We start from the raw sequence: 22,047 nt of genomic DNA, 5'->3' as shown, positions 1-22,047 counted from the left end.
AGGCCAAATATTTTTTCAGAGCTAGATGCAGAAAAATAGTATATTCAGTTTGCAACCTGATGGAGGTCTGTATAGATGGATTAATAGAACAAGACCCACACACAGCTAGAAGCCCAATATTTTTTCAGAGGTAGATGCAGAAAAAAATATATTCAGTTTGCAACCTGATGGAGGTCAGTATAGATGGACTAATACAACAAGTCCCACACACAGCTAGAAGCCCAAATATTTTTTCAGAGGTACTGTAGATGCAGATAAAAATTATTTTTTATTTGCAACCTGATGGAGGTCAGTATAGATGGACTAATAGAGAAAGTCCGACACACTGCTAGAAGGCCAAATATTTTTTCAGAGCTAGATGCAGAAAAAAATTATATTCAGTTTGCAACCTGATGGAGGTCAGTATAGATGGACTAATAGAATGATGCTATGCCCAAAAGATTTTACTTCACTAGGTGCAGTAAAAAAATTGGTATTCTATACACAGGTGGTATATCTTGCAACACAGATAGGCTACTCCACTGACTAACACACTCTGCAATAGGCCAAAAAGGATTAGCTTTGCTAGATTCAGCCAAATGCTGTGAAAAAAACTTGCACAGCACTGGCACAGACCTGCCTGGCAAAAACTGATAGGAACTGATGTAACCTAGTCCTGAAAAGGACTCCAATTACAATTAGTCTTTACTCCCACAACCTATCTATTTAAGAGCACAGACCTCCCTGATAAAAGTCATAGGAAATGCTGTAACCTAGTCCTTAAAAGGACTGCAATCACAACTATTCCCTACTCCCAAGCTATCTGTATATTTGTGCGAAAATTGGCTTGAAATTAACAAGGTATAGCGCACACAGCAACAGCGGTGCCGTCTAACACGCAGCTGCAGCAGTGAGAAAATGGTGGCGACGGGGAAAATGGCTTGGTCTTATAGGGCAAGGACATGTGACATACACTGCCAATGACACATGCCCTTGCTTGTGTGAAAAAAAGCACTTCGCTCCGTGTGTGCGCTGCTGATAGGCTGACAGATTGCACCTCCCCACTGCAAATGCGGGAAAGAGAAAAAAAAATGGAGATCTTCATTGTTCCTGCAGAGATCCATCCCCTGCCCCTCCCCCCACCCCGCTGTACACTCAAACTGCATATTAACATTAATTTTCATCATTACTGAGAAAAAATCCAGTTATGATTTTGGTGCACGAACAGTTATCGAACATAACCTCGAACAGCCGAATTTTTCTCAAATTGTTCGTGTTCGCCGAATGGCTCGAACAGAGCCCAAAACAGCTCGAATTTGAGATTGGCGAACAGTTCGAGTAGAACAACGCTCATCTCTACTAGACTTAGCTCCAGGTCCCGGGGGCCAGGAAAAATCCTTTTTTTTATCTAAATCCTCTGTTTTTTTTCCTCCTTCACAATGTACAAATACCCATCTTATTAACCTTTTGGTGCCCCCCCCCCCCCCAAGAAAAAAAAAAAAGTGTGCCTCTGATTTTTCAGACACAAATGTATCTGTTGAAAATAGTCTGGTGTAGGCCAGAGAAATAGAAGTGTGGTTTTGCAGTTCTATGGGCCATTTATACCTAAAAAAAACAGTTTGAGTGTGTCGCTCACTGTTCAGCCGCAAATATATATATATTTTAAAAAGCTTGGTATACACCAGTAAATTATTACTGTGGTTTTGATGTTCCACGGTAAAACATCTCTATTATCCTGTTTTTGGCATTTTTTGCTGTATAAAAATAATAATAGTGTCTCCCTGATTTTTCAGACACAAATATATCTGTTGAAAATAGTCTGGTGTAGGCCAGAGAGACAGAAGTGTGCTTTTGCTGTTCCACGGTAAAAAATCTCTATTATCCTGCTTTTTGCATTTTTTGCTGTAAAAAAAATAAAAATAGTGTCTCCCTGACTTTTCAGACACAAATATATCTGTTGAAAATAGTCTGGTGTAGGCCCGAGAAATACAAGTGTGGTTTTGCAGTTCCACGGTACAAACCTCTGTATTATCCACTTTTGGGCCATTTGTATCTAAAAAAAACAGTTTGAGTGTGTCGCTCACTGTTCAGCCGCAAATATATATATATTTTAAAAAGCCTGGTATACACCAGTAAATTATTACTGTGGTTTTGATGTTCCACGGTAAAACATCTCTATTATCCTGTTTTTGGCATTTTTTGCTGTATAAAAATAATAATAGTGTCTCCCTGATTTTTCAGACACAAATATATCTGTTGAAAATAGTCTGGTGTAGGCCAGAGAGACAGAAGTGTGCTTTTGCTGTTCCACGGTAAAAAATCTCTATTATCCTGCTTTTTGCATTTTTTGCTGTAAAAAAAATATAAATAGTGTCTCCCTGACTTTTCAGACACAAATATATCTGTTGAAAATAGTCTGGTGTAGGCCCGAGAAATACAAGTGTGGTTTTGCAGTTCCACGGTACAAACCTCTGTATTATCCACTTTTGGGCCATTTGTATCTAAAAAAAACAGTTTGAGTGTGTCGCTCACTGTTCAGCCGCAAATATATATATATATTTTAAAAAGCCTGGTATACACCAGTAAATTATAACTGTGGTTTTACTGTTCCACGGTAAAAAATCTCTATTATTCAGGTTTTGGTAGTTTTTTCCGTAAAGAAAAACAGTAGTGTCTCCTGACTGTTGTGACACAAAAATATATCTGTTGAAAATAGTCTTGTGTAGGCCCGACATCCCAGTGTGGTTTCGCAGTTCCACGGGTCAAATCGCTGTACTATCCAGTTTTGGGCCTTTGGTATCTAAAAAAAAAGCAGTTTGAGTGTGTCGCTCACTGTTCAGCCGCAAATATCTCTATTTAAAAAAGTGTGGTATACCCCAGTAAACAATAACTGTGGTTTTCCTCTTCCACGGTTCTAATCTACTCTTTATTACCCTTTTTCCATTGATAGTGCAAGTGTAAGCTATTTTACTTCATTTACAATGGGCAAGGCGCGTGGCAAGGGACGTGGAAGTGGACGTTCTGGTGATGGTTCGTGCAGAGGACGGGGCCGTGGCTAAGGTGAAAATGTGCCACAACCAACAGCCACATCTTCTCGCTCCCACTTCTTGTCCGAATTACTAGGGAAGCACAGAACAACACCAGTATTGAGAACTGATCAGTGTGAACAGGTTATTAATTGGATAGCAGACAATACTTCCAGTTACCTGGGCACCACCACCTCCGGTCTATCTTCCACACGGTCAACTCTTAGTAGCCGTGAGTCTCGACCGCATACTCCTCCTCACCCTGATGCTCCTTCCTCCCACCATGCCGAGTGTCGTCAGACAGCAAGTGATCCCACACTTGGACACTCTGAAGAGCTGTTCACTGGTCCATTTCCATATTTGGGCCCCTCGCCTGATACGCTTGAAGTGGTGGAAGAGGAGATCCCATGTTGCGATGCCCAAATATTTGAACAGCCACGACCACAGGAAGTCGACGTTGGCAATCTGTCACAAGAGGTGGACGATGACGAGACACAATTGCCAGGAAGTGGGGAGGAGGATCGTGGTGCGCAAGTGGAAGAGGAGGAGGTGGTGGATGATCTAGTAACTGACCCAACATGGAAGGAGGACATGCAGAGTGAGGCCAGCAGCACACAGGGGGAGAGAGGCAGAGTACCCCAACAGGCAGGAAGAAGCAGTGTGGTGGCCGCAGACAGAAGGCAGGCAACCGTTCCCCGTAACACCAACACGAGGGACGTTGCCAGTACAAGCGGTAGGTCTTCCAGAGTCTTGAATTTTTTTAAAGACTCTGCTGATAACCCCAAAAAGGCCATATGTTCCACCTGCCATGCCAGCATCAGCAGGGGTGACAAAACTACCAGCCTGACCACCACCAGCATGATCAGGCACATGGCAGCAAAGCACCCGACTTTGTGGGGCGAAACCCAGGGTCCACGACCAGTGTCAGCGGGTGTCACCACTGCTTGTTCCACTGTTGTGCGTGCAATAGAACCCCCTGTTGTGTGTGCAAGTCAATCCCCTGTCCATACTGCATGTAAAGATGCCCCCTCCTCTCAGTCTTCACTTGTTATGGCAGTTTCTCAAGAAACAGCATCAACGTCCACGTCCAGGTCCCACCGCAGCGTTCAATTGTCCATATCCCAGACCTTTGAACGAAAGCGGAAATTCGCAGCTAACGCCCCACAGGCCACAGTCCTAAATTTGCACATTTCACGACTGCTTGCATTGGAAATGCTGCCTTTTAGGTTGGTGGAGACGGAATCCTTCCGCAATCTTATGGCGGTGGCCGTCCCTCGGTACTCGGTCCCCAGCCGTCACTATTTTGCCCGGTGTGCCATCCCCGCACTACACAAGCACGTGTCCCAAAGCATCTGCCGTGCCCTCAACAACTCAGTTACTGGGAGAGTCCACCTGACAACGGACACGTGGAGAAGTGCTTCTGGCCAGGGACGGTGCATCTCTCTGACGGCACACTGGGTAAACATAGTGGAAGCCGGGACCCAGTCGGACCTTGGGACGGAACACATCCTCCCCACACCGAGGATTGCGGTGTTATATATAATAAAAGATGAAACTATATAATTAAGGACGGCTCTATACATAATAAGCGAGTACATTATATACTAAGGGTGTATGCTATACATAATAAGTGAGTACACTATGTACTAAGGGACTGTGCTATACATAATACGGCTATATTCCTGCATCTGTGTGCAGTGTCAGTGTGCTACCCTGTTTTACAGACGCATTGAGCATGTCCTAATCTAATCCTCAAAATCGGATCAGAACAGGACATTCTCTGATCCTCACAGATCTCATTCTCAGATCCGTGATCCGTGATCTATAAAACTCTACAAGTCCGTGGACCATCCGATAAAAAAATCTGACATTTTACACAAATGTGAGAATGCAGCCTAAGGGATTTTACATGTAACATTATCACTCCAAGTCATACAGCGCAGATACAGAATAATATTTACATCCAGGCACTTACCGCTGACGTCTCGTCTGATCAGAGTCGATTTCTGCTGCTTCTTCTCCATCTGGTCAGACCTTCATGTCGACATCTCCCAGTCATGATTCGTCTTGTCATGATGATCTCCAGCCTAGATAATACAAGGTCACATATATTGTATATATACATGTGTCTCCCCCGCACTGAGCCCCTGAATACAGATCTGTAACCCCCCATTAATATACTAGGGGTAGCCACTTAGTAATCAAAATATAAACTGATAAGCAGCACTGTGCCCCCCATTAACTATAATCTCCACCTGCCAATAATGTAAATTATTCAGTCTCTGTGACTCCCCCCAATTAACTGTAAGGCTATGTGCACACGGAAAATATACAAGCGCCCCCATCATTGCTCTGTCCCAGCACCTCCATCATTGCTCTCTCCCAACACCCCCGTCATTGCTATGTCCCAGCACCTCCCGTCATTGCTCTCTACCAGCACCCCCAACATTGCTCTGTCCCAGCACCCCAGTCATTGCTCTCCCAGCACCCTCGTAATTGCTCTCTCCCAGCACCCCCGTCATTGCACTCTCCCTGCACCCCCGTCATTGCTCTATCCCTGCAGCCCATCATTGTTGTCTCCCAGCATCCCCGTCATTACGCTCTCCGAGCACCCCAATTATTGCTCTGTCCCAGCACCACTATCATTGCTCTCTCCCAGCACCCCCATCATTGCTCTCTCCCAGCACCCCCGTCATTGCTCTCTCCCAGCACCCCCGTCATTGTTCTCTCACTGCACCCCCGTCATTGCTCTCTCCAAGCACCCCTATCATTGTTCTCTCCCAGCAACCCCTGTAATTACTCTCCCAGCACCTCCATCATTGCTCTCTCCCAGCAACCCATCATTGCTCTCCCCATCCCCGTCATTGGTCTACTAATCCCCATCATTGCTCTCCCCGCCCCATCAGTCCCATCACTGCTCTTCCCAGCCCCACCATTGCTCTCCCCAGACCCATCAGCGCTCTCCCCAGCCCCATCAGCCCCACCATTGCTCTCTCCAGCCCCACGATTGCTCTCCCGAGCCCCATCAGCCCTACCATTGCTCTCACCAGCCCCATCAACCCCACTATTGCTCTCTCCAGCCCAGTCAGCCCCATTATTGCTCTCCTGAGCGTTTCAGTAAAAATAAAAAAAAACACACTTACCTCTCTGCCCGTTCCCCCGCAAGCTGCAGCATCACTGCTCTTCCCAGCCCCACCATTGTTATCCCCAGACTCATCAGCCCCACAATTGCTCTCCCCAGCCCCACGATTGCTCTCCCCAGCCCCATCAGCCCCACGATTGCTCTCCCCAGCCCCACCAGCCCCACGATTGCTCTCCCCAGCCTCATCAGCCCAGTTATTGCGCTCTCCAGCTCCATCAGCCCCATTATTGCTCTCACCAGCGTTTCAGTAAAAAAAAACAAAAAAACACTTACCTCTCTGCCCGTTCCCCCGCAGGCCGCAGCATCCTTGTTGTCTGCAATTTCCTCCCTCACACAGGCCCACGCTGCATGATGATGTCATCAAGGAGCGCGTGCCTGTGTGAGGGAGGAAGCGGCGGGCAGGAAGCAGAGGATGGATCTCTGCAGCTCCGCTGCCATTCTGTCCTGTCAGCAGCGGGGATGCAGGGATCGCTCCCTGCCCGCCACGAGCAGGGAGACGCTGCACCGGCGGGCCCCCCGGCACAGCTGCACCAGCAGCGATATGTCCGCCCCTGGACTGCTATGGGGCCCCCCAGCTCACGGGCCCCATAGCAGTCGTGTGGTCTGCCGCCATTAGTGGTACACCACTGCATTTTACCTATTTTTGATTGCATCTAGCAGGGCTTTTGTACATCAGAGGCAGTCCATGTTTTCCAGGCGTGCGGTATTGCATGTATAGCCATACATGTTGTGAGTTTCTAACAAGCATATAAACTGCTTTTCACCTCGACTCTTTCGCTTCTGTGAACACTAAGTTATATACATGCTCTGTAGTAGCCCTGTCATTTCCAGACATTGGTGTATTATAATTCTGAGCATTATAATTCTCCATACACATGCACTTTAAGGGTTTATTATGTATTTATCTCTTGATTGGTGACTTTGAAGCAGGGTTTATTTTGTTTTTGTTTAACCACTGGACCACCCCAATTAATGAACAATTTCCTTCTTTGACATGCACATGCACTTTGGATAGTTTCAATCCTTGGAATCGTTGGATTATGTAATGGTATAGGTTACTCTGCAGTGACTATCTCTGCTAGGTTGTTCTATGCTATTTTGTGGGGTGCACCAGGAGATAATATTCATGCATACTGGGTTGGCATTTCTTACCATCCCTCAAACAAGAGGCATCTGTTTTTATTTTATGTATGTGTTTGGTAATGTCTATGATATTGTTCAGTAAAATCATTTGTTTTTTATACACACTAACTTGAAGTGCTCACTTTTGTCTACTTGGTCTCCTTGATGTAAGGATTTTTACCTAGTGGTACAGATTGATTTACACATATTCATTATATATCTGCAAACTTTCTCATAAAATTCAAACCTGATAAATGCTTCTTGCACGAGTATTCAAACTCTACAGACTAGTATATGGCAGAGGCACATTCTGTAGCGATTCTAGCTTTATGTTTATTGAAGAAAAATAATTACAGGCACATATAAATCCCCCTATTAATAATCATTTATTACACATAAAAAAAATTACAATCAGTAATATGATACCATGGGGACCCCGTGCAAGAAATATTGATAATCAAGATAAAATATAACATACTGTAGAAATGTCAGTGATTCCCATATACAGCACTAGGAATGAATGTGTGAACTGCCGTTACATTAAAGATGGGACAATTGCAGAAATACACTTGCATTTTTTTGTTGGGTGCATTTTAAGGTGTGAAAGTGAAGGAGTTATAGATTTAATTCAGTGCCCATGTTCAAAGCAATATATTGGCAGGACTCTGAGACCTCTTAAAAAAGGAGAGGAGAACAGATTAATAAGAATAGAAATTTTTTTTTGTTAAACATGCACTTTCAATCATTTCAAAACATTTCATAACAGCAATTCAAATGGCTATATCTATATACGAGTATAGGAGGAAATAATCTATCACAAATGTCCGGAGCTGAATCTAGAAAGAAATTAGGCTTTAAAACACTAGCGCCGAAAAAAGGGGAGTGGGTATTGCTGGAAGCTGCTGATAGATTAGCGGGTCCTGTGTGAAAACCCGTAAGGAAGAATGGCTACTAGATAAAGGATTGATACTATCACGCTAAACAGCGGCTGAACAGAGCAGGATGAATGAAAGGAATAACAGACATAGAAATAATGTTTCACCAAAATGAGTTGAATGTCCCCCTTTCTTGGTATGTAAATTTGTTTTAAGATTACCGGATAATGATTTGCAGCTATGAAAGTTAATAGATGATTCCCTGGGTTGCGATGATCTATGGATAATTGGTCGGGTGGTACCTAGCTTCTGGTACAGATAGAGGCAGCTAGTGATTGGACGTTTTCCATCTATATATCCTCCTCTTACCATTTTTTTTCACCCTTCCATTGACACGACAACATTATTACTGAACACATAAGCTCTATCCTTTATATATACAGTATATAATTGCAAGGGAAAATGCTTTTTAAAAAAAGGTTTTAAAAAATTAATTATTAATTTAATTTAATCTTTTTTTATTTTTTATATTCTATATATATTTAAATTTTTAATGATTTATTGTACTACAGTGCTGCTCACCATTCTTGTCACGCCTTCATTTTTTCGTAGACTGTACAATATCTTCAGAAATAAATGGAAATGTACCAAAGTTATATCCTCAGGATTTGTGGTCCAAAGTAATACAACAATACAATATTGTTTTTCAACTTCAATGTTGCAATATCAAAGAAAAAACTGAATGTGCCACAATAATGGCACCCCTAATTAATACTTGGTTGCACACCCTTTGTCATTGCTGACAGCCTCCAGACATTTCTTGTAGCCATCTGTAAGCTTCTTGCACTTCTCAGCTGGAATTTTCTCCCACTCTTCCTTTGCAGTTTGTTCAAGCTCTTGAATGTTTGCAGGGTTCTTTTTCCCAATGGCAGATTTCAGCTCACCCCTAAGATTTTCAATGGGATTGAGGTCAGGACTAGTATTGAGGGATACCTTCCGATATCAGGAAATATCGGATCGGATTGGATCGGGCCGATACCCAAAAAGTATCGGATATCGCCGATTCCGATACCGGAAACCAATGCAAATCAATGGGACACAAATATCGGAATGAAAATAAACCCTTTCTTTCCTTGTAGGTTAATTCTACATGAAGGAAAACAACTAACAATAATGTAGAATGTATTGGTGGAGGTGGTTGCCCAAATCGATGGGAACAGTGCTCACAGTGAAACATGAAAAGCCGGCAATTCATCAGTGGCATACACCGGTACCCGACAATTTAGAACAGAAAGAATAGAGCTTCACACATAGATTAGATAGAAACATGTCAGTCACATATATATGAAGTACAGTGACAGTGTTGCTTACTGTACTTGTCATTTAGTGTAAAGGATTTATTTAAAAAAATATTAGTGTTTTAATGCACCGTCTCTTTAAAAAAGCCGGCCGGCAATTCAGCAGCGGTACCCGACAATTTATAACAGAAAGAAAGAGCATCACACATAGATTTGATACATAGAAACATGTCAGTCACATATATAAGAAGTGCAGTGACAGTGTTGCTTACTGTACTTGTCATTTAGTGTAAAGGATTTATTTAAAAAAATCTTAGTGTTTTCATGCACCGTCTCTTTAAAAAAGCCGGCCGGCAATTCAGCAGCGGTACCCGACAATTTACAACAGAAATAATAGAGCATCACACATAGATTAGATAGATAGAAACATGTCAGTCACATATATAATAAGTACAGTGATAGTGTTGGTTACTGTACTTGTCATTTAGTGTTAAAATAAAGGATTTATTAAAAAAAAAATTGGCGTGGGGCTCCCCGTAATTTTAGTCTCTAGCGGAGGTTAAGCAGACAGCTAGGGCAGATGTTTGAAGCCTGGGAAGAGGGTAATACCCACGGAGCTTCCCAGGCTACTAATATCAGCCCCCAGCTGAATACCTAGCCTTTACTAGCTATTAAGATGGGGGGGGACCCCCCCCAAAAAATGACGTGGGGTCCCCCCTATTTTAATAGCTAGCAAAGGCTAGGCAGACAGCTGGGGGCTGATATTAATAGCCCAGGAAGGGTGCCATGAATATTGGCCCCCTCCCAGGCTAGAAACACCAGCCGTCAGCCACCCCAGAAATGGCGCATCCATAGGATGCGCCAATTCTGGCACTTAGCCTCGCTCTTCCCACTGCCCTGTAGCGGTGGCAGTGGGGTAATAGGGTTGGAGTTGATGTCAGCTTATAATGCCAGCTGACATCAAGCCCAGGTTAGTAATGGAGAGGCGTCTATAAGACACCCCCATTACTAACCCCATAGTCAAAGTTAAAAAAAAAACACAAACACCCAGAATAAAGTCCTTTAATTGAAATAAAGACACAATTCTTTATTGTTCTAAATTAAACCTTACTTACCATCACGCCCATTCCAGCTGAAGCCAACGATCTCCTGCAATAAAAGAAAAATAATAAAGCAACATCATCCTTACCTTTCGATGGCTCCCAGGACAGCTCCAGCTCTGCTACATGGAGATGACAGGCTGGATCGCAGCAGAAAGCTGCCATCCAGCATGTCATCCCGCAGACACTGAGAAGCACAGGCATGCTTGCGCTCCTCAGTGTCTGACTGTGACGGCATCCCGATGAGCCAACAATGAACTCAGCTCACCTCATGCACGTCACTGATAGCGTGGGAGAATTCTCCTGCGCATGCGGTGAGCGTGAGAGACTCGGCTCATCGGGATGCCGTCACAGCCTGATACTGAGGAGCGCAAGCATGCCTGCGCTTCTCAGTGTCTGCGGGATGACAGGCTGGATGGCAGCTTTCTCCTGCGGTCCAGCCTGTCATCTCGATGTAGCAGAGCTGGAGCTGTCCTGGGAACCATCGAAAGGTAAGAATGATGTTGCTTTATTATTTTTCTTTTATTGCAGGAGATCGTTGGCTTCAGCTGGAATGGGCGTGATGGTAAGTATGGTTTAATTTAGAACAATAAAGAATTGTGTCTTTATTTCAATTAAAGGACTTTATTCTGGGTGTTTGTGTTTTTTTTTAAATACTTTACTAGAAATTCATGGCGGTCATGTCTAATATTGGCGTGATCCCATGAATTTCGGGCTTAGGGCCAGCTGATAATGCCAAGCTGGCCCTAACCCCTTTATTACCCAGTGAGCCACCGCACCAGGGCCCTGGATGAGTTGGGTACAGCGCCAGAAGATGGCGCTTCTATGAACGCGCCATTTTCCGGGGTGGCTGTGGACTGCAATTTGCAGCGGGTGGGGCCCAGAAAGCTTGGGCCTCCCTGCGCTGCAGATTCCAGTCCCCAGCTGCCTAGTTGTACCTGGCTGGACACAAAAATAGGGCGAAGCCCCACGTATTTTTTTTTAAATTTTTTCATGAAATTCATGAAATAATTAAGAAAAAAAGGGCTTCCCTTTATTGTTGTGTCCGGCCAGGTACAAATAGGCAGCTGGAGGTTGGGGTCAGCCCGTTCCTGTCTGCTGTACCTGGCTGGACACAAATATAGTGCGAAACCCCACATCAATTTTTTTTTAATTATTTCATGAATTTCCTGAAATAATTAAAAAAAAATTGCCTATTTGTACCTGGCTGGACACAAAAATAGGGCGAAGCCCCACGTATTTTTCTTTTTTAAACTTATTTCATGAAATTCATGAAATAATAAAAAAAAAAGGGCTTCCCTATATTGTGTCCGGCCAGGTACAAATAGGCAGCTGGGAGTTGGGGGCAGCCCGTTCCTGGATTCTGTACCTGGCTCGCATACAAAAATATGACAAAGCCCACGTCAAAATTTTTGGGAAAAATTAATTAAAAAATAAATATTAATTTAGGGACTGCATCTTTATTAACCCCTCAAGTGTCATTTAGTGTTAAAATAAAGGATTTATTAAAAAAAAATTGACGTGGGATCCCCCATAATTTTAGTCTCTATCGGAGGTTAAGCAGACAGCTGGGGCAGATGTTTGAAGCCTGGGAAGGGGGTAATACCCATGGAGCTTCCCCGGCTACTAATATCAGCCCCCAGCTGAATACCTAGCCTTTACTAACTATTAAAATGGGAGACCCACCCAAAAAAATGACGTGGGGTCCCCCCTATTTTAATAGCTAGCAAAGGCTGGACAGACAGCTGGGGGCTGATACTAATAGCCCAGGAAGGGTGCCATGAATATTGGCCCCCTCCCAGGCTAGAAACACCAGCTGCCAGCCACCCCAGAAATGGCGCATCCATAGGATGCGCCAATTCTGGCACTTAGCCTCGCTCTTCCACGCTGCCCTGGTGCGGTGGCAGGGGGTAATAGGGTTGGTTTTCATGTCAGCGCCAGCTGCCATGAAGCCCAGGTTAGTAATGATGGGCGTCTATAAGACACCCCCATTACTAACCTGAAACATTTAAGTGTGACAAAGATGCAAAAGAATAAGAAATCAGGAAGGGGGCAAACACTTTTTCACACCACTGTATGTGTGAAGTGTAAAGTAAATTCTACAAGGTTTTCTATATATTGAGAAAATATAAATCTGATAACTGTGACTTGCATTTGTATTTATCCCTCCGGAGTAAATAGTCTGTAGGACCACCTTTCGCTGCAATTACTGCTGCAAGTCTTTTCAGGTATGTCTCTACCAGCTTTGCATCTAGAAGTGACATTTTCTCCCATTCTTCTTTGTAAATGCTCTATCTCAGTGAGATTGGATGGAGACGTCTGTGAACAGCAATTTCAAGTCTTGCCACAGATCCTCAATGGGATTTCGGTCTGGCCTTTGGGCCATTCACACTCATGAATCTGCGGTGAGGGGTTCAGCATGAGGCTGCGGTATGTGCATTGCATTACACACATCTATTGCCTGGTACATTCTCATACTTACCACAATGCTCTTCAATTCTAGAAAATGTCAATCTGACATTTACAGAGTCACTTTTATCCCAAGTTTCAGAGCTACAACTAGAAGATGATTCCAAAAGTATAGTATCCAGAATATTAGTAATATACAGTGATCAGAAAAATAAGATTATCCCAAGATAATAGGACAAAACGCCAACATAAAGTGTCATGCAGTGCTCCATCATTAGTGGCAAATGCTGCCCATGTCAGTAATGTCATACAGAGCCCATAAGAATATATTCACCACCAATATTATAAACCCAGGTATGACAATAGTCATTATGGCACATTATACCGATACATGTGTAGGCTCCGCATGGTGCTGGAATTCAGAAGTTCAAAGTGCACATTTCTTATAGCTCCTATATTGTACATATGGCAACTATATGGCACAGTTGAATGGCATTACCCATATGGGCAGTTCATGGCACTAGTTATATTCACAGTATATGGTAACAGAATTGTATCCACCTGTATTTTATATTTAATGTGCTGTCTATAAAAGGATAGTTTTTTACATCAGTCAGATTAATTACATTATTAAAAGGCTATACGCAATTTCTTAATTGGGTAAAATTGCAAAGTGCTTGTAAAAATAGGGAACTTTGCAAATAACCCCTTTTTAAAAATTCTCTTCATTTCTCATGAGAGGAGGTATTTTGAATTCTAGAATTTGCTTGTTGCCTAGGTCAGCCACCATTCTGTCTGTCAGAGTTGACTGTTCTCCCAAACAAGGAGGACAGCGCTTACAACTTGTTTCCCATGGAGCTTGTGAGTGCTGCTGAGAAGCTGTCTAGATACCAGGATTCAGCCACCTTCAGGGTCCTTGAGCTCTTCCAATGCCTCATGCCACATCCAAGCACTGATTTTACAATACATACTGCTTATAGTATTATATATTATTATGCAAATCTGTTAGCCCAGATGAGGCTGGTGTACTTGTCAGCATATGCATAAGGATGGCTGTATAATCCTTTGTGAAACTTTTCCTTTATCACATTAAAATAAGGATAAAACGCTCCTCTTAACATCAGGATTGCACAGCCATCCTGATGTGAATTTTCAGAGTACGTACATCAGCCCCATCTGGTCCGAGATCTGATTAATAGTATTTTTACAGTTTGCTTTGTGAAACCTGGTCATATAACTGCTTGAACGTGTGAGTGCTGTTCTGTAAGAGGACGGACACCGAGACAGCTTGAGATACTGCGGAGGAGCCTTCCAGCAGGTGGTGTAAAGTTTGGAAAGTGGAAGCCCAGCGTAAATGTTTTTGCCAGTCATCTATCTGTGGTGAAGCTGTTCCCCTATTTAAGAGTATTTGTAGTTATGAAGCATGTTGGCGTCTCGGAGACTCTGTGACCAGTAAGCTTGTTGCCTCTTTTCAGTAACATTATCCTAAACTGTCACCAGTATGTGCCTGAATTACTTCTGCCGTCCTTTAGTGGTGACACCAGATACCAGTCTGCCACCAATGTCATTGTATCCTAAAGAAATGTCCTAAAGCATTCCCACCCCATAATCACACTGTGCCTTACAGGCATTTAGTGTTCATAGAGAAGGTCGTCTACTCTGGAGCAATGGACATCATGAAGCTTCACTAGAAGAGCATCTATCCCTTCTGTAGTAAGCCCAATTATTCTATGCATTACAGCTATTTAGTTACACAGCAAATATGTAATTCTACATTGAAAGCTCAGGCCAGAAGTGGCATGCTGGGTCATTTAATAAGGGTCTGTGTTATTGAAGCAAATTGTTTCCTTTAAAATTGTACTAAATATTATTTTTAAGTCAAAGTAAAATGTATAATACAAAAGCGTCAACATGATCTTTATCAAACATTCACTGTGAAAAATAATAATGTGACATAAGAAAAAAATATGAAGAACTTCCAATATACATCTAAGACAAAATGTATAATCTAGAATATAGTGAATAAGCGAATACTATTGAGAAGCGAATATCAAGTATAAGCAAATAATCCTCATTAGGGTTTAGCAAAAAGTTACAAAAACATGCTAATATGCCGAGACACTAGCAATGACTAATCTAGAATTCAGCAGAAAGAACAATCTGTGTGCACCAAATATGGAATTAAATTACAAATAACTCCAGTCCATATATTGATAATACAATTTATCACAGGAAAATAGTTATATGTGAAAAAAGTATGTAGTATAGTGTAAAAAATATAACCCACCAATATTATTACTATTGGCAAATAAAATCCTTGTGTCCGGTCTAGGAGGGCTGTATTTCCCTATTTACACTAATAAAAAGCGCGATCATTGCCTTGTCATTTCCTATAGTATTAACACCAGAATGAGTATCCACAGCGGCATCTCAAGTTCAGACTTACACTATTTTTGATGGACTAGAAGCCAAGGGCATGTTCACATGTTGCATTTTTGCCGTATTTTCAAAAGTTATTTCCGCACGTTCTTTGCATGAAAAAACGCAGTGTTTTAATGTACTAGCAAAGTCAATGAGATTTATGGAATCTCATGTACATTCTGCTTATTTTTTCCTTGCAGATTTGAAGAAGTTTCATATCTTCTGCATGTCAATTCTTGAAGCGTTTTTGCACATATTTTAGGCAGCATTTTACCCGCCAACACTCTAGTATTTCTTTTCCTCTACAAATAATAACCGTGTGCACATCCCCTAAATGCTGCAAAACAGCGTCAGAAGGAAAATGGTGGCAAAGAGCGTTCTGCAAAACAGCAAACTCACACATGTGGGTTTTCTAAGAAGCCATTATAGTAACTAGAAATTATTCTTTAGAAACCTATAGTTGTCATTACGTGTAAATATTACTATCGAGATTGCTGCAAAGTATATTCAAGTCTTAACCTGAAAATGTGAAAAAGATCTGGATATTTGAGTCTTTCTATAGGAAAAAAGGCAGCAGAAAAGCTAAAATAAACCTCTATCTGTGAGCTTGGCCTAATACTATGTGATATGATGAGAATAAAATAGAAAAACACCAATATCTGATAACTCATATATATGACTGCTTATGGTCAATTCCTATCACATGACTAGTGAGCACATTGGAATGTTGCCGGTTGGCAGTTGGAGAGTTGCGGTTGGCTTGCATGCGGATGAGGAGGAGCTGCCTTCAGCAAAGCGACATTATGGAGATTAAAGAGGAGGACTTTAGGATGAGAGGGAAGAAAAGGAGAAGAAATGTTTTGGACTCATCGGATGATGAGAAGCCGTCCATCAAGAAGAGCCATAGGGGAGGAGAGAAGAGAAATGGCTCAGAGTTGGAGATCGTCTCTCAGAAGATTGATCACCAAGGCCAGAAAGAAGAACAGGAATGTCATCAGGAGGTCCTAGCTAGAAGAAGTGGAGCCAAGAGGAGAAGACAAATCTTTGGCTCATCACATGAAAGCTCTTCAATCAAGAAAGAAGAAGAAGGGCAGAAGACCACCAAGGGCACAGGTAATACTATACATCAGCTTACCACAGGGAGCACCATGACATGTAGCTTCTCATGCCCACACTTACAGATCAGGGCAATGTTGTCACTTTACACAAGTTACACATCTTTTAAATCTGACAGGTGGAGGATGTGATACATGAGCAAGATCTGAAGCTGGAGGGTTGTAGAACTGTTCCCCAGTCCATTTATATATATGTATATATTCAGTACTTTGTTAAACCCCTACATGATCAGGCCATTTTTCCCCATTCTTGCCAAGGCACATTTTTTTCTTATTTTCATACATATGGTTTAAAAAACTGTAAAAAATTGTAATGTTTGGATATTTAAATATTTTTTTGTGAAACATCGAGTCTAAATTTTACAATATTTTAATATTATTTTATTTTTTTTCTGGTAATATCTGTAGTAAATAAAGGATTTCTGTGCTTGTGTTATTTTTATATATTAGTTACATGGTTTTTTGTTAGGGATGGGGCTTGTAAATGCAATTTGGATAGTCATTGTTTTTTTATTTATTTTTTCCTGGTTTTTTTGCTCTTTATTTCAATGATTTTACACAGGTGTTGTCTTAACTTTTGAAACATTTGATTTTTTTCTTGCTTGAATGGATAAAAAAAATTGCAATATGGTTTCATTAAAATAAAATTGAGTCGTTTGCCTCCTATAGTCTTTGTGTTGCGCTGTCTATTGCTGGCTGCAGAATTAGTTAATGAGGTTGACCATTTTATCTTTACTTTAACAGATGTGTTGGGGACATGATTTTGTGGCATTTACTATGATATACTGTAGGTATGTCAGATTCTCCTCCTGCTCTTGTTACTGCAGCTTTCCTTACAGACTGCCCAGCTCTCTAGTCTATAATATGGCTGCTGGTGGAGGAGCAGTGACCAGACCTGTCCGTCAGTCTACTTCACTATAAAAGCATCTTTCTCATGGGAGGTTCTCAATAGGACAAGGCTGATGGAGTGGTCTGGTTACATGCTCCTCCATCAGTGACCATTGTATGGACTGGAGAGCTGTGCAGTATGTGAGGAAAGCTGAACTAACAAGTGCAGGAGGAGAACCTGCCATACTTATATAATAGTAATTGTTAATAAACCTGTGTCCCAAACACATCTGCTGGTATATTGATCCTAGTTACAGGGGACATTCAACCTACTGCCTATATAGCAGGGTTGACTGGGTCTCCTAGGACCCAGAAGCTCTTGCTCTTTCTCTACACCCCACCCGGCCATCACATGATCTCTGGGTCTGGAGCAGGAAGCGCTATCTGCGCTTACCATACTGAATACACAGCACTTGTTCAGAGTAATTGAAAAGGCAGAGACGGTAATAAATCCTCTCTACCTTCTCTATAGGGAGTATCCAAAAAGAAAAGAGTCGGTCCCTCTAAATGCTCTTCCATAACTATATAACCCAAAAAGAGAAAAATGGAAACAGGAGCAAATCCAATAAAAGTTACATTTTTATTGCAAAAATGTAAGTAAAATCAGACATAATCAAAAGAGATAAAAAATCCAAGGGAAAGAGGTGACAACAAAGTGCCACGGAACCACAGGAATAAACCAATGTAAGGCAAGAGACAATATATCTACTGTATATATATATATATATATATATATATATATATATATACTGGGTGGGCCATTTATATGGATACACCTAAGTGATATCAACTTCCTGTTTGTGGCCCATTAGTATATGGGAGGGAGAAAACTTTTCCAGATGGGTGGTGACCATAGCGGCCATTTTGAAGTCGGCCATTTTGGGTCCAACTTTATTTTTTTCAATGGGAAGAGGGTAATGTGAAACATCAAACTTATTGAGAACTTCATAAGAAAAACAATAGTGTGCTTGGTTTTAACGTAACTTTATTCTTTCATGAGTTTTTTACAAGTTTATGATCACTTATAAAATGTGTTCAAAGTGCTGCCCATTGTGTTGGATTGTCAATGCAACCCTTTTCTCCCACTCTTGACACACTGACAGCAATGCCGCAGAAGAAATGCTAGCACAGGCTTCCAGTATCCATTGTTTCAGTTGCTGCACATCTCGTATCTTTATGGTATGGTGTGGTATATGGAGTACAAAGATAGTGGGGCCATTCTTCATCAATGGAAACCTCAATGCCACTGGATATCTGAAACTGCTACACGATGATGAGTTGCCCTCTTTATGCACTGAAGATGGCACGTTCCCTGAGTTTTTCCAACAAGATGGTGCACGATCACATTATGGGTGTCAGGTCCGAGCATTCCTACATGAACTGTTTCCTGGAAAGTGGATTGGTCGTCGTGGGCTAGTTGAATGGCCACCAAGGTCTCCCGATCTGACCCCCTTAGACTTTTATCTTTGGGGTCATCTGAAGGCAATTGTCTATGCTGTGAAGATATGAGATGTGCAACATCTGAAACAACGGATACTGGAAGCCTGTGCTAGCATTTCTTCTGCGTTGTTGCTATCAGTGTGTCAAGAGTGGGAGAAGAGGGTTGCATTGACAATCCAACACAATGGGCAGCACTTTGAACACATTTTATAAGTGGTCATAAACTTGTAAAAAACTCATGAAAGAATAAAGTTACGTTAAAACCAAGCACACCATTGTTTTTCTTATGAAATTGTCAATAAGTTTGATGTGTCACATGACCCTCTTCCCATTGAAAAAAATAAAGTTAGATCCAAAATGGCCGACTTCAAAATGGCCACCATGGTCACCATCCATCTGGAAACGTTTTCCCCCTCCCATATACTAATGTGCCACAAACAGAAAGTTGATATCACCAACCATTCCCATTTAATTTAGGTGAATCCATATAAATGGCCCACCCTGTGTATACATATATGTATATATATATATATATATATATATATATATATACAGTATATTTATTTTTATATATATATATATATATATATATATATATATATATATATATATATATAAAGAAAGAATATCAAGAGGCAGCACTCCAAAAATATTATAGAAAAATGGACTTTAATGAGCCCAAAGGCAACGTTTCGGTTCACAGAACCTTTCTCAAGCAGAGTTCAAGTGCATATAGTGCAATATATATAGTTACAAACAGTGATTCCATAATTATAATTAATTTATACAAAACCATGATTACATAAAAAAAGTGCAGTAGTGCATATCACAAAATATTATTCAGTTACATACATAGTGATAAAATTTTAGACAGATATATTATTATCATCAATTACAGTATCCATAACTCTCATAAAGTGATAAGTGCTTTGATTAGTATTTATCAGTGCCAGGTGTACATTATAAATCATAATATATTTGAGGTTGCGACTCACACTGCAGCAATCATGCATGACCACGTTTCTTACTTCCTCCACGCTGTCCTCGGCGTCTCAAAATCCCATCTGCGCATGTCATCCAGGAAATCCCCATTATCTCGTCACATGATCGGGGCAAACCTGGTCCGCCCGCTTCGTGACGTCAACGGGCATGCGCATTACACTTCTATTGCTACGATCGCCATCTTTTAAATTGGCAAGCCCCACCAAAAGCTTTTCTTCAAATGTAAACAACGTATGTGCTTTAATGATTTCTCTTATCCCCTATTTATAATAAAAGCGCACTATTTCTCATTATTAGGGACAACATTCTGTTAGCAGTTTCCCAATATATTTGCATTGCAATGACAGTATTCAAATAGTGATTCCTGTGTCCATAAATGAACTGAGGGATAATATTTATTACATAACCCAAACACCCTTCCATGGAATTCCCTATTCCTAGGTTCATCCATGGAGTGAGATTAATAGGTCAGAGGAGGAACCTTCAACAGGTCTCCACCTCCTTCCCAATCTCAGGTGTTTAATTGGGAATACATTACAATCCAATTCCCTCCATAAGTAGGAATACCATTTCATAATGTAAAAATATATATCTATAACTTTATATATATATATATATATATATACATACAGTTAAGTGTCTATAAAGAAGGAATAATCAACAAGTGTTATTAAAGCATGATTCGTCCCAAGGGAGGCAGAGAAAAATCAATAAATACGTTCAATTGATTCATTAACATACTTACTGCATCCCATGCACAAAGGTTAATGATACACTAAATTAGGGATAAGACATAGAGCAACTGGAAAAGAATGTATCAGAGTCCAGATCACAAGTAAAGCATATAAAGTACGAGTGCACAGCAGGAACTAATTATACAGTACAAGTTGCTAATATCCAAATAAGGAGAAGAATCATGCCTATGACACAGATGTCACAACATAAGTATATCTTCTAGTGAGAGTAATACACAGTGACACATATAGAAAGTTATGGTCCCACATAAAATGAGAGTACAGCCTAGTTACAACCTGTGGATGGCATGAAAGCGGCCCTGACGCGCGTTTCAAGTCCTGCTTCTCCAGGGGGTGATTGTGTATGGGTGACAGGCAGGGGGGTATATATATCCAAAGTATTTTGGCACGTGTAGCGGGGGTACAGCGGCGCTTCCAGTGGCGGAAGCCAGCGCCGGAAGCAAGGGAGTCAGTGTCCAACGCAGCAGGTGCCCGCCTCCCGCTGACACATCAGTAAGGAGTCCCCGAAGTGCCGCGTCATAGGGACACGTATCCATGGCAACCAGGTGCTTCTTGCCGGCTGGCAGAATGTGCACAATCATCAGGATGCCAAGAGATGCAGACATACTTAGAGGGAGAGAAAGAAATTGCGGAGAACATTACCGGCCCATACCTGGTGTAAGTTAATCATGACTTTCTATGTATATATATATACTAGCTATTGAAGCCGTTCTATGCCCGGGTGGCGAGCATTTTTATTGGTATATGGTCTCCCATGCTGGTATGTGTGGTATGTGCTGCCCCCCTCCTGGTATTTGTGCTGCCCCCATCCTGTCCGCACCATCCTATCCTGGCATGCATTGCACTCCTCATCCCTATCCTGGTATGCATGGCCCCTCATCCGAATCCCGGTATGCATGGCACCCCTCATCCACAATCCCGGCATGCGTGGCACCCCTCATTCCCAATCCCGGTATGCGTGGCAACCCTCATCCCCAATCCCGGTATGCATGGCACCCCTCATCCCCAATCTCGGTATGCGTGGCACCCCTCATCCCCAATCCCGGTATGCGTGGCACCCCTCATCCCCAATCCCGATATGCGTGGCACCCCTCATCCCCAATCCCGGTATGCGTGGCTCCCCTCATCCTCAATCCTAGTATGCGTGGTACCCCTCACCCCACAATCCTAGTATATGCATGGTCCCCTCACCCCACAATCCTGGTATATGCATGGTCCCCTCACCCCACAATCCTGATATGTGTGGCCCCCTCATCCCTTTCACACTGTACACATATACAAAAAAAAATTAACAGTTATACTCACCTTTGTTCTCTGTGCTCCAGCGCTGCTGCGTCCTCTTCTGCCGGAGGCCGGGGGCGGAGACCGGCGCCGGAGCACCGCGCTGTCCGGCGCCATTTTGCTGAAGACACACTGTAAATGTGTCTTCAGTAAAATGGCGAAGGATAGCGCTATGTGCACGCGCCGATCCGACG

The sequence above is a fragment of the Phyllobates terribilis genome, unplaced genomic scaffold, assembly GCF_046119375.1.
Source record: "Phyllobates terribilis strain yellow unplaced genomic scaffold, ASM4611937v1 Scaffold_61__1_contigs__length_8056638, whole genome shotgun sequence".
Classification (NCBI taxonomy): domain Eukaryota; kingdom Metazoa; phylum Chordata; class Amphibia; order Anura; family Dendrobatidae; genus Phyllobates; species Phyllobates terribilis.
The sequence above is the reverse complement of the archived record's forward strand: the minus strand, read 5'-3'. Positions refer to the sequence as shown.